Source organism: Canis lupus, chromosome 19, assembly GCF_003254725.2.
Source record: "Canis lupus dingo isolate Sandy chromosome 19, ASM325472v2, whole genome shotgun sequence".
NCBI lineage: Eukaryota > Metazoa > Chordata > Mammalia > Carnivora > Canidae > Canis > Canis lupus.
Window position 1 is genome coordinate 31,520,754 of NC_064261.1, and position 16,694 is coordinate 31,537,447.

At 38.7% G+C, this 16,694-nt stretch overlaps 1 protein-coding gene across 11 annotated transcripts in view; it reads left to right on the top strand.

Moving 5' to 3' along the window:
- The window catches only part of C19H2orf76 (chromosome 19 C2orf76 homolog), a 54,905-nt gene that overhangs the window by 5,521 nt on the left and 32,690 nt on the right, over nt 1-16,694 (top strand). For 2 of the 11 annotated variants that reach the window (XM_049097428.1, XM_049097431.1), the window contains exon 2: nt 7,364-7,460. The exons of 8 other annotated variants lie outside the window; for them this stretch is intronic. The gene's annotated coding sequence lies outside the window, so the exon portion shown is untranslated. Of the gene's footprint in view, nt 1-5,567; nt 5,597-7,363; nt 7,461-16,694 lie in introns of those variants that run through there. One more of the 11 variants, XM_049097429.1, reaches the window with a different exon arrangement.

A 16,694-nucleotide genomic window follows, 5' to 3' on the forward strand; every position in this document is an offset into this window, starting at 1 on the left:
TTCCTTTTTTGTAGTATCTATCTGGTTTTGTTATCATAGCAATGCTGAATTTCATTAAGTGATTTTAGAAATATGTCATCCTTTTCAATTTTTTGGAATAATTTGCAAAGGGTGGGTACTAACTCTTCCTTAAATGTTGGTAGAATTCATCTGTGAAGTGATCTGTTTGAGAATTTTTGGTTTTTTGAGAGTTTTAAAGTTACTCGTTCAATTTCATTACATATAATCAGTTTATTCATATTTTCTATTTCTTTGTGAGTCAGCCTTGGAAGGTTGTATGTTTCTTAGAATTTATCCATTTCTTCTAGGTTTTCCAATTTGTTGGCATATAATTGTTCAAAGTACTCTCTTTGATCCTTTGTATTTCTTTTTTATTTTTTTAAAAGATTTTATTTATTTATTCAGGAGAGATGCAGAGAGAGAGAGGCAGAGACACAAGCAGAGGGAGAAGCAGGCTCCTCACAGGAAGCCTGATGTGGGACTTGATCCTGGAACCCCTGGGATGATGCCCTGAGCCGATGGCAGATGCTCAATTGCTGAGCCTCCCGGGTGTCCCAATCCTTTGTATTTCTGTGTTATCAGTTGTAAGTTCTCTTTCATTTCTGAATTTATTTGGATCCTTTCTTTGTTTTGTTTTTTTTGGATGAATTAGTCTCACTAAAAGCTTGATTTTGTTTATCTTTTCAAATAACCCGCTTTTAGTTTTGTTCATCTTTTTCTTTTTTTGTTGCTATTTTTAAATTCTGCTCTGATTTTTATTCTTCTACTGAATTTGGACTTTGTTTCTTCTTTTTCTAGTTCTCTTCAGTTTAGACTGTTTGTTTGGGATTTTTCTTCTTTATTGATATAGGCCTGCATTGCTATGAAGTTCCCTTTTAGAACTGCCTTTGCTGCATCCCATAGATTTTGGAAAATTATGTTACCATTTTCATTTGTTTCAGGTATCTTTTGATTTCCTTGTTTGACTTATTGGTTATTTAGTCTCCATGTGTTTGTGTTTTTTCCAATTTTCTTATAATTGATTTTTAGTTTCATACCGTTGTGGTCAGAAAAGATTCTTGATAGGATTTTCTTTTTTTTTTTTTTTTAAAGATTTTATTTATTTGAGAGAGAGAGAACAGAGTGAAAGCTAGAGTTTGAGTGGTGGGGAGGAGCAGAGGGAGAGGGAGAAGCAGCCCCCCCCCCCGCCCCCCCCCACTGCTGAGCAGGGAGGCCAATGTGGGACTCTATCCCGGAACTCTGAGATCATGACCTGAGCCGAAGGCAGACACCTAACCTACTGAGCCACCCCAGGCATCCCTGGGTTTTCATCTTCTTGAATTTATTGTGACTTATTTTATAGGTCAACATGTGATCTATCCTAGAGAATGTTTCATATGCACTTGAAAAGAACGTATTCTCTGCCTTTGGATGAAATGGTATATCTGTATAGTCCATCTGGCCTAATGTGTTGTTTAAGGCCAATGTTTTCTGATTGATTTTTCTCTTTGGATGATATATTCATTAATGTAAGTAGGGTATTGAAGTCTCCTACTATTATGGTATTATTATCAATTTCTCCCTTTGTTAATATTTGCTTTATATGTTTAGGGGCTCCTATGTTGGGCCCATAAATATTTATGAATGTTATATCCTATGTTGGATTGACCCCTTCATCATTATGTAATATTCCTCTTTGTCTTTTGTTACATTTTTTGTTTTAAATTCTCTTTTGTCTGATATGTGTATTGCTACTCCAGCTTTTCATTTCCATTTACATGGACTATCTTCTTCTATTCCTTCACTTTCATTCTGTGTGTCTTTGAAACTGATGTGAGTCTCTTGTAGGTCATATATAGATGGGTATAGTTTTTTTTTTTTTTTTTTTAATCCATTCAGTCACCCTGTCTTGATTGGTGCATTTAGTCTGTCTGCTGAAGGACATTTATATTGTTTCCACTTTTTGGCCATTACCAATAAAGCTGCCACTTGTCATTCATATACATATTTTTTGTGAAAAAAATCTTTTTACTAGCAATGAATGAGAGATCCAATTTTTCCACATCCTTGCCAGCCTTTGATGTTATTACTTTCTTTCATTTTAGGGATTTTGATTTGTAGCTGTATCTCATTGTGATTTTAACTTGCATTTCCTAATGGCTAATGATGTTGAGCCTATTTTCATGTGCTTTTTGCCATCTGTATATCTCTTCTGTAAAATGTCTCTTTGTGTTGTTGTACATGTTTTAGTTGTATTTTTTCAATGTTGAGTTTTGAGAGTTCTTTATGTATTCTGGGTACTAGTTCTTTGTTGTATCTATGGTTGGCAAATATTTTCTCACTGTTTTTAGCTTGTCTTTTCATCCTTTTTTTTTTTTAAGATTTTATTTATTTGTTCATGAAAGACAGAGAGAGAGAGAGAGAGAGAGATTGAAATTGAGAGGCAGAAACATAGGCAGAGGGAGAAACAGGGCCCATGCAGGGAGCCCGATGTGGGACTCAATCCCGGGACTCCAGGATCATGCCCCAAGCCAAAGGCAGACGCTTAACCACTGAGCCACCCAGGCATCCCTCTTTTCATCCTTTTATAGAGTCTTTCATAGAGCACAAGTTTTTAAAAATTTTGAGTGAAATCCAGCTTACCAATTTTTCCTTTTATGGATCACACTTCTGGCATCTAATAACTCTTTGCCTAGTCCTACATCCTGAAAATTCCCCCCTCTTTTTTTGGTAAGTTTTATGGTTTTGCATTTATAAATGCAAATAATACAAATAACATAATTTTTGTATATGGTGTAAGATTTGGATTGAGGTTCTTTTTTTTCAAGTTTTTATTTAAATTCCAGTTAACACACAGTGTATTTATTAGTCAGATTTAGAATTTGATTCATTACTTACATATGACACCCAGTGCTCATCACAGCAAATGCATCCCCTTAACCCATCTCCCCCACTCACTTGAGGTTCTTTTTTTTTTTTTTTTTCCAAAACTTTGATGTCTAATTGCTTCAGCACCATGTTGAAAAAATATCTTTCCTCTACTGCTTTTCACCTTTATCAGTACTCTGTTGTGCATATTTATGTGGTCTTTTACTGGGTTTTCTCTCTGTTTTGTTGGTATCTGCATCTGTTCCTCCATTAATACCACATAGACCTGATTACCATAGCTATATAAGAAGTCTTGAAAGTGGGTAAACAGATTCCTCCAACTTTATTCCTCTTTTTCAAAATTGTTCTAGCTATTCTGGTTCCTTTATCTTTTCATATAAATTTTGCAATAGTGTGTATGTCTACAAAAAAATCATTTTGTGATTTTGATAGGAATTGTATTAAATTCGTATATCAGCGTTGGGAGAATTGATATATTTATTCTCAAGTTTTCTAATGTATGAACTCCTTATGTTTTAACATTTATTTTGACCTTTTTTATTTAATCAGTACTTTGTATTTTTTAGCATATAAGTCCTGTACATGTTTTGTTAGATTTGTACTTATTTTTTTAAAAAGATTTTATTTACTTATTCATGAGAGACACACACAGAGAGAGGCAGAGACATAGGCAGAGGCAGGCCATGCAGGGAGCCTGATGTGGGACCCAATCCCGGCACTCCAGGATCATGCCCTGAGCTGAAGGCAGACGCTCAACTGCTGAGCCACCCAGGTGTCCCATGTTAGATTTATACTGAAATATTTGCTTTTGAGTGATTGCAAATGGTATAGTATTTTTAATTGTATGCATGTGTTCATTGCTAGTGTGTAGAAATACAGTTGGTTTTTGTAGGTTTATCTTGTATCTGTGACTTTGCTGAACTCACTTTTTCTAGAAGTATTTTTTTCTTGTAGATTCCTTTGGATTTTCTCTATAGATAGTCATGTTAAAAATCTGCAAATAGGTACAGTTTTATTTCTGATTTATGTGTTTTTTATTTGCTTTTTTTGTCATATTGCATTGGCTAGAACTTCCAGTATTGTGTTGAATAAGAGTGATGAGAGTAAAAACAAAATTAAAAGAGTGATGAGAGTAGATATCCTTGCATTGTTCCTCATCTTGAGGGGAAGGCAGTTAGTCTTTCACCATTAAGTATAATGTTAGCTATGGGTTTGTTTTTTGTGGATGTGCTTTATCAAGTTGAGATAGTCCCCTCTATTCCTATTTTTTGGAGAGTTCTTATCATGACTGGATGTAGACATTTGTCATATGGGTTTTTTTTTTTTTTTTGCATTAATTGATGTGATTTTTCTTCTTTAAACTTTTGTTTTAAAATTTTTTAAAAAATATTTTATTTATTTGAGAGGCAGGGTGAGTGAGAGAGCATGAACAGGGTGAGGGGCAGAGGGAGAAGCAGATTTCCCACTGAGCAGGTAGTCTAGTGTAAGGCTCTATCCCAGCACTTTGGGATCATGACTTGAGCCAAAGGCAGGTGCTTGACCTACTGAGGCACCCATGCACCTCATCTCTAGCCTTTTAATGTGGTAGATTACATTGATTACTTTTTGAGTATTGAACTAGCTTTTCTTCCTTGGAAGAAACTTCACTTGGTCATGACCTATAATTCTTTGTATATATTGCTGAATTCTATTTGCTCTATCTTAAGGATGTTTATATCTATATTCGTTTTTTTTTTTTTTAATTTTTTTTTATTTATTTATGACAGTCACACAGAGAGAGAGTGAGAGAGAGAGAGAGAGGCAGAGACATAGGCAGAGGGAGAAGCAGGCTCCATGCACCGGGAGCCCGACGTGGGATTCGATCCTGGGTCTCCAGGATCGTGCCCTGGGCCAAAGGCAGGCGCTAAACCACTGCGCCACCCAGGGATCCCTATATCTATATTCGTAAGGCATGTAGTTCTGTAGTCTAGAATGATTCTGTCATCCATAACAAGCCTGGCTGATAAGTGATCCTGACCTGAATGCCCTGTACTGCAAAGCAGTTTTACTGATGACTTTAGCTAAAACTGGGGACAGATTTAATACCCCCATTTTTCTAATTAGAAAACTCATTGTAGGGTACACTTAATGAATCAGGTAATCTTCCTGGAAGCTCCTCCTGTGTAAGATTAGTTTTGGAGTGATTGCTACTGTTGGTCTGCTTGTTGGTTACCTGAGAGCTTGCTCATGGTGTTTTAAAAAGCACCTGCAGGTCTAAGATGGAAATAACAGTGTTTTGGGGAGGAAGTCGAGTTAATAATACTGACTTCTCCAAAAATCATAGGCCTGGGGGTGCACATGTATCCTTGGAAAGAAATTCCTTTACAGTTTATGACTAGGACCCTTGTGGCTCAGAGAATACAAAGCGTCGAGGCCTCCAGTGTAACCTTTTGGCCAGCTAGTAAGCATTAGGTTTTTCACTTGAGTACACACCATTGCATTTGGAACTTGTTTTTGGAGGGACTGCCTGAGGGCAGTCTGATCTGTCTTGTTTGTCTATGCTACCAGCTGAGTGGCATTTGTCCCACGGGATGGCTCGGGGGGGGGGGGCAGGTGGAGAAGACACCTAGAAATGTTGACAGGTATTTAGCATGGGAGGCATAGAGCTGAGATAGGTTTCTGATAGACCGTTCTGGTGACGGTGATCATATCGTGGTCAGAGCCATCTTTCAGGAGTCGGCAGATTCAGGTACCAGTAAATGGAGGTGCTTAGAATAATTTGAGAGAAACTCGGCAGGTGGTTTTGATTCATGAGGACTTTCGTAGGGGCAGGTAGTTCTGAAAGACAAAAGATCTCTAATGAGTGATCCTCTCCACCTGTATTTCCTGGGGTATAGTTGTTTTGTGTGTAAGTGCTGAGGTTATTTCTCTCCCTTCACCTCTACAAAAATTGTTATGTCTCATTCCAGTAGCTGTAATTTTACTTTTCTTCTAATCAGCTCCCTGAAGGGACTTTTTTTTTTAAGATTTTATTTTTAAGTAATCTTTACACCCAATGTGGTTGGTTCAAACTCGCAACCCCAAGATCAAGAGTCGCACATTCCATCAGCTGAGCCAGCCAGGCACCCCCCTGAAGGGAGTTTTTATAAAACCCACAGAGAGACATTATGTTCCCCACTGTGACCTATAGTGTATTCAAGTGATCCTTATTCTTGTGATTTAGAGTCTGGTCAGCTGAGCAAGAGAATCCAGGTAGCTGAACCAGAATTCAAATCCCTTAAGCCCCATTGTCTACTTGTCTCATGGAGGATATACCAGTTAGGCTGGCAGGGGGGTTTCTGTAGATGAAAGAAAGAAGCATTATACAAGGGAATGACCAGGGTGGAATCACAGGATTTCACGTTGGTCTGTATATGCGCCCCCACTCCTGCTGTCCCTACCCCAGTCCTGTTGGCTCTGGTCATTACCCAGGAAATGGCTGCGAGAAGATGGTACTTTTCTGGGGGCAGCCACGTTCAGTGAACGGACTGCTGTGCTACGTTATGTGCTCCAGGAGGTTAAGCAAAGACGGTTAAAAAAAAAATATATATATATATTATATTTTTTTTAAGATTTTATTTATCCATGAGAGACACAGAGAGAGGCAGAGACATAGGCAGAGGGAGAAGCAGGCTCCGCACTGAGCAGAGAGCCCAATGTGGGACTCGATCCCAGGACCCCAGGATCACGACCTGAGCTGAAGGCAGACACTCAGCCACTGAGCCACCCAGGTGCCTGAGAAATCTTTTTGAGTTGATTTTTTTCAGGACGCTTTTTCAGGGCGTCATGATACCAGATGGCTGTGGATGGTAGAGAGGAGTGGGAAGTCTATGGAATACTTCGACTTTGAGCCCATCGTTCCTCAGTGTTTGTCATAAAAGATGAACCATGATCAGGCTGCAAATAGGATGGGAAACCAAACACACAGGATGGGTTCATTTCAAGGGTTGAGGTGGTATGACCAGAGTCAGTCAGGTGATTTGGAATGTTAACACTGAAATCCAGACAAAAAATGTTCCCGGGAGTGTGGAGTCCTGAGAGAAGGTCAAGGTTGAAAGTAGTCCATCTGCCAGGAGTGGGTTGGGGCAGCAGTCTCTGTGATGTGGCTTCTCTCACCACGGGACCAACGTGTCACCTTCTGGTTGGAGTCACAAGTTTGGTGGTGACTCCGCTTCAGAGGTGGAGTTCTTTTTGCTGTGTCCGTGCACCAGGATGGACCAAGGCAGCAGCAGTGGTCGGGGTGGTGCAGGCTCCAGCAGCAGCTGGAGTCCAGGGGTCTCATCAGAGAGCATCTGGATGTGTGGACATCTGGATGAGTTGCCCAGAGGCAAGTCAAACCACTAGGCCTTGAGCGACACCTCAAGGGTCAGTAAAAATATAAGATCCATTTGTGGGAACATGAGCCAAAGCTATGGGGAATGGCCTTGAGTTTTGCCCACTGAGCAGAGTGACTGCTTCCATTTTTCGTTCTTCACAGGGAAGGCAGGGGAGCTTGTCATGGTGGTATTTCTCTACCTGTAGCTCTTCCTGATGGGGGGAGAATCTCCTCTGGCACTCTCTAAGTTTGGGGAAGTGTAAGTAAATGTAACATGCACATTCATACATTCAAATGTCAAAACAACAGTACTTTGAATTGGCCTGAAGGGCTCTATCCATTGGGTGGCATCTATCTCTTTCTCACTGTGGATCCTGTTCAAATCCCATTGGCTGATCTGATACTTCCTCCCAGCACAGGACCAGGTATGATGGTACCTAGGTGCCTGTATCCAGAGCCGTAAAAGTTGGAGTCCCTTCCCTCCCTGAAGCTCCCCAGCATAATTGGGTGCATAAGGCCTTTAGTCTCTCTTGGGGACTGGGGGACCTCAGCCTACCCATAATATAATCATCCTCCTTCTTAAAGCAGATGTCTGGGTAGAGGGTGAGGGGGAGGATTGGAGATGCACAGCAGGAGAGCAGCTCTATGCCAGTAAGCAAGGCACACTTTTAGTTCCAAGTGGCCTGCTGGCTATTCATGGCTCAACTTAATGAACTATTCAGTCACCCAAAGCTCTAGATCCTCATTGCCGACTTCATTTGTTTAGGCTCTGGGGACTCCTTTACTGTGCCACAGCCACATTGCCTCTCATCAGAGAGGTGAGGTGATGTGCAGCATCGCCAGGCAGAGTGATTGATAGCCAGAGCACCACTGGACAGCTTGTTTCAGTCCTGGCCTTCCTGCTCATCCTCTAAAAGTTTAATTAACCCCTTTTCCTCCACACCCACCACTTGGACAAGAGCATATGCTATCAGATCCCAGGGGATCTTCTTATAGCCCCTAAGCCCTTTTTGATCCAAAAAGTACAAAAGTCTGTGCCAGCATCCATTCTTGTCAGCAACAACTGCCAAGAACTGTGAAGAATCTGAGATTTTACCCTACTTGAAAGCTGACAGCCCATCACAGTCTGCCAGACATTGGCAGAAGACATGGCACTCTGGGGTCAGAGACAGAGGACTGTCGCTATAGCACAGCCAGCAGCATGAGTTGCATGTTTGTGTCACTGCCTCTTGCCCCACAGATCCCATGGGGGCCATGTGAAGTGGCTCAGAAGAATGCTGCCCATGCATGGGTTTGAGTCAGGCTGTAGAGCCCTGAGTTTAGGAAATCCCAATCTCAGTGCTGGCAGAAGACTCGAGACTCTTGGATCAAAGAGGACTGTAGTACAGCACAGCCAACAGCATGAGCACCATGTGTGTGTATTTCCTTTTGCCCTATGAGTCTGCAGCTGTACAACCCTGAGTGTAGGTAATCCTGATCTCTCATAAAGTGCTGCAAAGAAACCTGCCCAACCTCAGCCTGGAGGGAGACACTACTTTTTTTATACTGGACAGTAAACAATCCTGCCTTTGCCTCTGGAGGGAGAGGATATCTCTGTGTTTCTAGCTTGTTTGCTAGACACACACCCTTGCAGAGATAGTTCAGAACTGAAGCAGCCAGTTCCTCATAAGAACTGCAGAAGTGGGAAAGATCTGTGGAGAATCACCTCCCAACACACAGTACGAGGATTAACATTCTCACTGATGATTGTGAATCAAGAAAAAGAGAACTTGTATTTGGTATACCTTGTTTAAGAAGGGAAGCGTGTGAACTATTCTTTCCAAAAAGGTAAGTGTCCAGGAGTGTCAGTTCCCTGGGAGTCTTACTTGCATTGGGCAGAGAACACAAATTGTGATTTTGTGTATTTGCCCCACCTTGAGGGTCACAAAGGCAAGTCTATGGAATTATAGGTGTTGGTTTTTCAGGGGTCATAAACTCAGAGTGAACAGCTTTCAACAGTTTGTTGATTAGAATTGCTTATGACCCTTCTTCAGGAAAGGGCAGCTTTGATGGCATTATGCAATGAAGTACTTACAACACTGAAGCATTTTGGTAGCCATCAGATTTAGCTAATATTTATTTTGTATGCACTGTGTTATGTAAACACTTAAGGAGGAAGGCTGTTTTTCTTAACCTACCTAAAAAAAAGAAAAGGTTGAGGTTAAAGACTTTAAAAATCATTCATAAGTTAGGGGCACCTGAGTGGCTCAGTGGTTGAGCATCTATCTGCCTTTGGCTCAGGGCATGATCCCGCATCAGGATCCATAGAGGGAGCCTGCCTCTCCCTCTCCTCATTATGTCTCTACCTCTCTCTCTGTGTCTTTCATAAATAAATAGATAAAAATCTTAAAAAAAGTAATAAAAATGTTTCCCCCCCTCCCCTGGTCTTAAACAATTTTTTTTTTTTTTTTTTTTTGGTGAAATGACCTATTTAAGATGATATTTAGCAATACATACGATTATTTACTCCACAAATAGTAAGGTGCAATTTTAGGATCATTTGTGTTCCAGTGATTGTCATCTTAACAGAATTCCTTCGTTATCCTGGTTTTATACCTAATTGTCTATGCCACTTAAGTTACCTCACATAAAAGAACAATAAGCTGTATTTCCTATCCTCTTTTTATTGATTTGTTTTAAAAGGAAGGCAAATAGGCTTTTTGCCCTGTAGTATTAGTTCCTAACTCTAGGGGAAAACTAGGCATTTAGTGCAATATGCATATATATTTTTTGTATTTGGTTAGAACAGTACTTTTTTGAAAGTTGTACCTTTTTCATGTGCGCAACGCAAGCTTTTTTATTTTTATTATTATTTTTTTAATTTTACTTTTAAGTAACCTCTACACCCAACGTGGAGCTTTAACTTACAACCCTGAGGTCAAGAGTCACATGCTTATGGACTGAGCCAGCCAGGCCCCATGTGAATAAGACAAGCTTTAAAGCAAACTTCTTACATGAAAATTTTGGTTTTATAATACTTTGATTTGGGAAGGAGATACAACTTTATAAAGATTTTTAGTTTTTCCTAAATGATTCACCATTGGAGTTCTGTTAAAATTCAAGTCCTATACACTACTTCTCAGAAACCTGCAGGTTGCAGAAGGGAAGGTCACCTGGTGCCCTCTTCTGTCTGGTGGTTATAGAATTTCCTCCATGTTAGCTGCTTGAATGTTGAGTGCTTTCATACTCTTAAAACTTCTAATACTTAACTCATTTTGGATTCCATTCTCTTATAAAAAGGTCAAGAATATGCTTCCTTCAAATGCTTTCAAAGGCTCATGTCCTTTTTGGGGGGGGAAATAAAGTCAGTCTTCATTATTTGCATATTCTTTGTGAATTTGCCTACTCAACCAAAATTTATTTATAACCCTGAAAGCAATACTCAAAGTATGTTTTTGGTTGAAGTAACATGTGTAGAACAGTGAAAATTTTAAGTTACTTATCAATGTTCCCAGCTGAGGTCAAACCAGGGGACCTTTTTGTTTCAGCTTTCATGTTGTAAATAAGTGTCTGGTTTGTGTTCTATTTAGTGCCATGCTTTTCACATTTTTGTACTTTTTGTCAGTGACCCCGCTATTTAAAATGGCCCCCACCTGCAGTGCCCAGAAGGCAATGATGTGCCCGAATGAGAAAAAAAAAAAAAAGTGCATTAGGTAAACTTTTTTTCACACTCGATTTATAATGCTGTTAGCTGTGAGTTAAATGTTAATAATGAATCAACAATATAAAATAAGGCATCTTTAAACATAAACACACGTAAAACAAGGTTATGTACTGATCGGTTGATGAAAGTGTTGCTACCAGATGTACCAGAGACTTATGAGAACCCTAACCCTATTTCCCTAGGAGCAGTGTTTCAGTATTCACTAATTCAGTGTTCGAGACCATTTTATAGATCTTATCCACTGCGAATAACCAGAATTGGCTGTAGTTAGTTTTTCATTTATTTCCTTTGAGCTGATGGAGGTCAGCCTAATTCAACAACCGAGTATTCTGTGGGTATGCATGTTTTGTAATGGTCACAATACTAGGCTCTGAGCTTTTATGTACTGTGCCTATTTTTTCACTTCAGGAGCTTATGCCAACCGGTTTAGAGTCCTTTGGCTCAGAATTTTGCCATGAGGAGAGGAGCCAGCTTAGAATGAGAGTAGCTGGGCCTTTAGGGAGGCTGCCATGCTGTGTGGCTTGCCTTTCCCTGTCCATTCCACGCTGAATTTCCACCTTTGCTATTTATTCATGATGCTGGAGCCTGGGCCATAAAACAAAACAAAACAAAACAAAACAAAAAAACCACAAAACAAACAAACAAACAAAAAAAACAGCTACAACCTGTCCTGTAAGGACCAGAGAGAATTAGTTCAGGAGAGGAGGCTGCTGGGCTGCATCCATCCTTGGCTCTGATGAGACACTGGTTACCTGTCAGGATCCTGGGAGCTCCCTGAGAGAGGTTCCTAAGCAGATCTTGTGTTTGTTTTATTTATTTGTTAGTTTTGAAGAGTTTAGTTTACTTTGGATAGGGATGCTTCTTCTTCATTATCTCAAACCAGCTGGGTAAGTATCAGCCAGAACAGGTTTTTTATTTTCTTTTTTAAGGCAAGGAGGTTTAAAGACCTTCCTAAGCTCTAGGCACTGTCACTTTGTTTTTTCTCTCTTTTTTTTTCTTTTACGTTCCTCACCCCTAGTACTGTTTCTTTTCAAATCTCCCCCCTAAATCATATAAAATATATCCATATCCTATATTAAACCTAACATATAATTATGAATAAAGTTGAGTTGGTTGTTGAAATGTTATATGTCGTAGGTATTTAATTGTTAATTTTGGTTTTGAAAAGTTTTCATGATCTGAAGCAATATGTCTTTTTTTTTTTTTTTTTTTTTTTTTTTTAAGATCTCAAATATTTTCATGGACCGTGACAAAGCTCATAGACCTGAGGTACTACGACTACAGTGTAGGAAAGGGTTCAGACTTTCCTCAGCCCCTTGGCTGCACTCAGTTCTGCTGATGTTGTTGGAGGCTCTGATGTGCCTCAGGCCGCACATGTTGCTGGGTATCAAAAAGAAGCCAAATAGTATTCTTTCCCTCAAGGGGCTGATAGGCCAGACCCTTTCAATGCTGTCTTCATTGTGGCATGACCAGGTGCTGTGGACAGCCAGAGGGGCTGGTAGCTGAGCCTGGGGCAGAGGAGGAGCTGATAGCAAGGGTGTTGTGGAACAGATGGTACCCACTGAGTATTGAAGGATGCCTGCTTGGTGATGCAAAGAGGTGCAGGACAGAGGGAGTTTGGGGAAAGCTGGAGGCAGAAGGGTATGGCCGAGGCTTGGAAACAGAGTGGTATGTGTGGGAAACTATGGGCTGTATTTGATGCTGGAGTGATATATGGAAGGTAGATTGTGGTTGTGACAGATAGCATCAAGAGGAGGGAGGGACTGGGTATAGAGGGCCTTTGTGCCCTCTTAGACAAGATTAGACTCATCCTGGGTGTGTGACCTACTTCTGGGACCTCTGACTACTGCATGCATTTGAGATTTATTGGTATCCCTTACTGCATGTCAGTTGCATAACTAAGTTTCTCGCTGTCTCTATCCTTGATAGTATTGAGAAGTTCTGTGTTGTTTGCTTTTGTTCTGTTATCCCTTCTAAAAATGGCTTAATTTAAAAAAATAACTTTTTGTTGATGCATAACACACCAGAGAAGCACAATTGTAAGTATACAGGGAAACAGAGTAACCTAAAAATGCTTACTCATTATTAACACATCAATCAATACTAAAAATATAAAACAGATGAGTCTTTTCTATTTCTACCATTCAGAGATAGCCACTGTCAATATTTTGGTAAATGCTACTCTGGACCTCTCTGTGTGCTCATGGAGGTACTACATCCCTGGGGTTTTCTGTCTTGTGTTTTCATTCACTAATGTGTCCTAGCCATCTTTCAAAGTAGTATCTATGGATCCGTATTGCCTTTTAATGGCAGAAGAGGATTTTATCTTATGGTGACCGTGTGACAGAGTTTACTTAACCATTTTTTCGTTGATGGGCATCTAGATGGATTCTAATTTTTGTTAACTATTAGAAACACTTCAGTGAAAACCAAGTTCCTTGAATGTACATGTTTGTGTGCTTTTCTTAAAATGTTTTTATTGTGAGAAATTTTAAACATATAAAAAATCGAATAGTATGATGAGGTCCCATATATGCCCAGCTTAAGGAGTTAATAATGTTATACCATTCTTTCTTTTAATCTGTGCTCTCATACTGTTCTTCCTCTGCTAGGGCATTTGAAAGCAAGTAATTTATACCATTTCACTTATATATGCCTTACTCTTCTAAGACAAGAACTCAAAAACATAATAAAATCGAATAAAAAGAACTAATAGTTACTAATATCTAATATTATGAAATCAGAATCCATCTAAAATGATGCTTTGGTTGATCTCTTTAAGTCTCTTTTAATTTATAATCTTCTTCCCCTTCTTTATTTCTTGTGTTACTTATTTATTGAAAAAACAAGTCATTTACTGAGCAGAATTTTCCAGTCTGAACTTGGCTACTGGCCTCTCTGGTGTCATTTGACATGTTCTTCCACACGTCGTCATAGCCCATAAACTGGGGATTAGATCTGGAGACTTGCATCATTTCATAAGGTTGATGAGTAAGTTCATGGGCTATCAACTCCAGTGTATCTATTCTAACATTTCCTATCAGTCTTGTACCTAATGGTTTTGGCACCCCTTTACAATCTTTGCTTACATGTATGACTTCATTAGAATTTTCAAAATGATGATTTTTAGGAACTTTAAATTTTGAGATAATTGTAGATTCACATGCAGTTGCAAGAAATAGTGTAGAGGGCTCCTTTATGCCCTTCACCCAGTTTCCCCCAGTGGTAATCTCTTGCTTAAGTATAGTCCAGCATCACAACCAGGGAACTGACATTGATATAATCCACAGACAGTATACAGATTTTGCTAGTTCTATATGCACATGCAATTTTATCACCAGTATTGATAAATGTGGATTAATACTGCAGTCAAGAATCAGAGCATTTCTGAGGCACCTAGTTGGCTCAGGTGATTAAGTGTCTGACTCTTGATTTTGGTTCAGATCATGATTTTGTGATTGTGGGATTGAGCCCTGCATCAGGTTCTGTGCTCAGTGCAGAGTCTGCTTTAGATTCTCTCTTCCTCTCACTCCCTCTCTCTCTGTCTCTCAAATAAACAAAATCTTAGAAATGCTGTGATTCTTTTTCTTTTTTTTTAATCATAAGGCTCTCTCATGCTACCCTCTTAAAGGCATAGCCAATCCCTTCTCTCCTCTCCTAACCCTGGCAACACTAATCAGTTCTCCATTTCTATAATTTTGTCTTTCCAAGAATGACTTATAAATGGAATTATGCAGTATGATATTTTTGTGGTTGGCTTTTTTCATTCAGCTTGATTTCCTTGAGATCCATCAAGATTGTTGCATGTATTAATAGTTTATTCCTTTTTATTACTGAGTAATATTTCATGATATGGATATACTAGTTTATTTAAGCATTTACAAGTTGAAGAATGTTTGGGTTGTTTCCACTTTTGGGGTATTAAATATGAATATGTTATGAGCATTCATATTCAGGTTTCTGTGCAGACATAAGTATTCATTTTTCTGGCATAAATGCCCAAGAGTGCAGTTGACGGGTTATATGCTTAATTTTGTAAGAAACTGCTATATTCTTTTCCAGAGTGGCTATACCATTTTACATTCCCACTAGCAATGAATAAGAAATCTAGTTTCTCTGCATCCTTACCAACTTTTGGTGTTATCACTACGTTTTATTTTAGCCATTCTGATAGGTATGTAAATCATGATTTTAAAATTCTGTCATTCTTTCTGTGCTTTTTGGCTATAATTCTTCTAGAAAAAAACAATAACTTTTCTTCATCGGCTGTTTGGTAACCTTAAAATAGTCTGTATAAGAAGAGCATAAAATATTTTATTATTTTTTTCATTTGTATGTCCCACTCCACCTTGTTAAATCAGTTTAAAAAAAAAATAAGTGCCCTGTTAGCTTCTTGAGTGACTAATTGGCCTTTTAAAAAGTATCATTATGAACTCTTGGATTTTTAAAATATTTGATATGACTATCTTCTCAGGGTAAGTTAATAGAAGAGAAACTGCCATGTAAAAGGGTGTGCAAACTAAAAATTTTAATTACCTCACTCCTCTCCAGAAAGGCCATACTCGTTTTAGGTTCTTAGCAATAGCATATAAAAATATTTTTCCATGTTCTTGCTGACACTGGTTTGGCCACTTTTTAAGCTTTTAAACATTTTACCAATCTGATGGCAAAATTGATATCTTACTATTTGCAGTTCTTCACTTACGAGTAAAGTTGATCAACTTTTCACATTATTGACTTTTTTTAAGATAGCCAATTACCTTTTTTAAAAAAGATTTTATTGATTTATTATATATAGAGAGGGCACAGACAGGGGGAAAGGCAGAGAGAGAGAGAGAGAGAGAGAGAAGCAGACTCCCTACTAAGCAGGGAGCCTTATGTGAGGCTTGATTCCAGGACCTGGAGATGATGATCTGAGCCAATGACAACACTTAAGCACCCAGGAACCCCTAAAGATAGCCAATTACCTTTAGCCATGTTTCTACTAAGGTACTGATTGATCTTTTCTTACATATTTTTGTTTTACCTATCAGCACTTTTCTGGATGGTTGCTGATTTTTATTCACTTAGGAATAGGCCTTTCTTACCTTAAGATTATAGAAATATGTACCCATTTTTCTGATGCCTCTCTGTGATTTTATAGTTAAATGTAAATATTTGTTCCACATATAATTTATTTTTGTATAAGGGATGAGATAAAGATATTTCTCTGAATATATGACCAGTTTTCTCAATGCCATGTATTAAATATTAAATTATCTTTTCCCCACTTTTATACCAAATTCCCTAATCTTGAGTCTGAGTTTCCTGTTGTGTTCCACTGATTTGCTAGTTTTTCCTGCTTCATTGTCACAGTTTGAATTACTACAGCTTAATTGTCCTTTAAAATTTTTATTGCTGACTTTAGTGAATGTATGAATCATACCAGCTTACTCATGTCTATTATATGTCTGGCTATTGCTTTATAATGTGTTTTAATAATTGGTGCTGCCTCGTTTTTTATGATTTTGCTGACTAAGCTCACAAATTTATTCTTCCAGATAGATTTTAGAAATATTTGTGACAGGTCCTCCAACGCACACTTTTACATTTTGATCAAGATTTTATTCAGTTTATAGATTAATTTAGAGGAGAATTGATTTCTTTACACTTTAAGCCTTCATAGTTAACAACATGGTCATGGTCATTTATTCAAGTCTTTTGTCCATCTTTGAATATATTTTATTAATTTCTTCCAAAGTTTTTATTGGTTTTGGCTTCTCTGTTGCTTCAGTAGGACGCCTTTTAAAT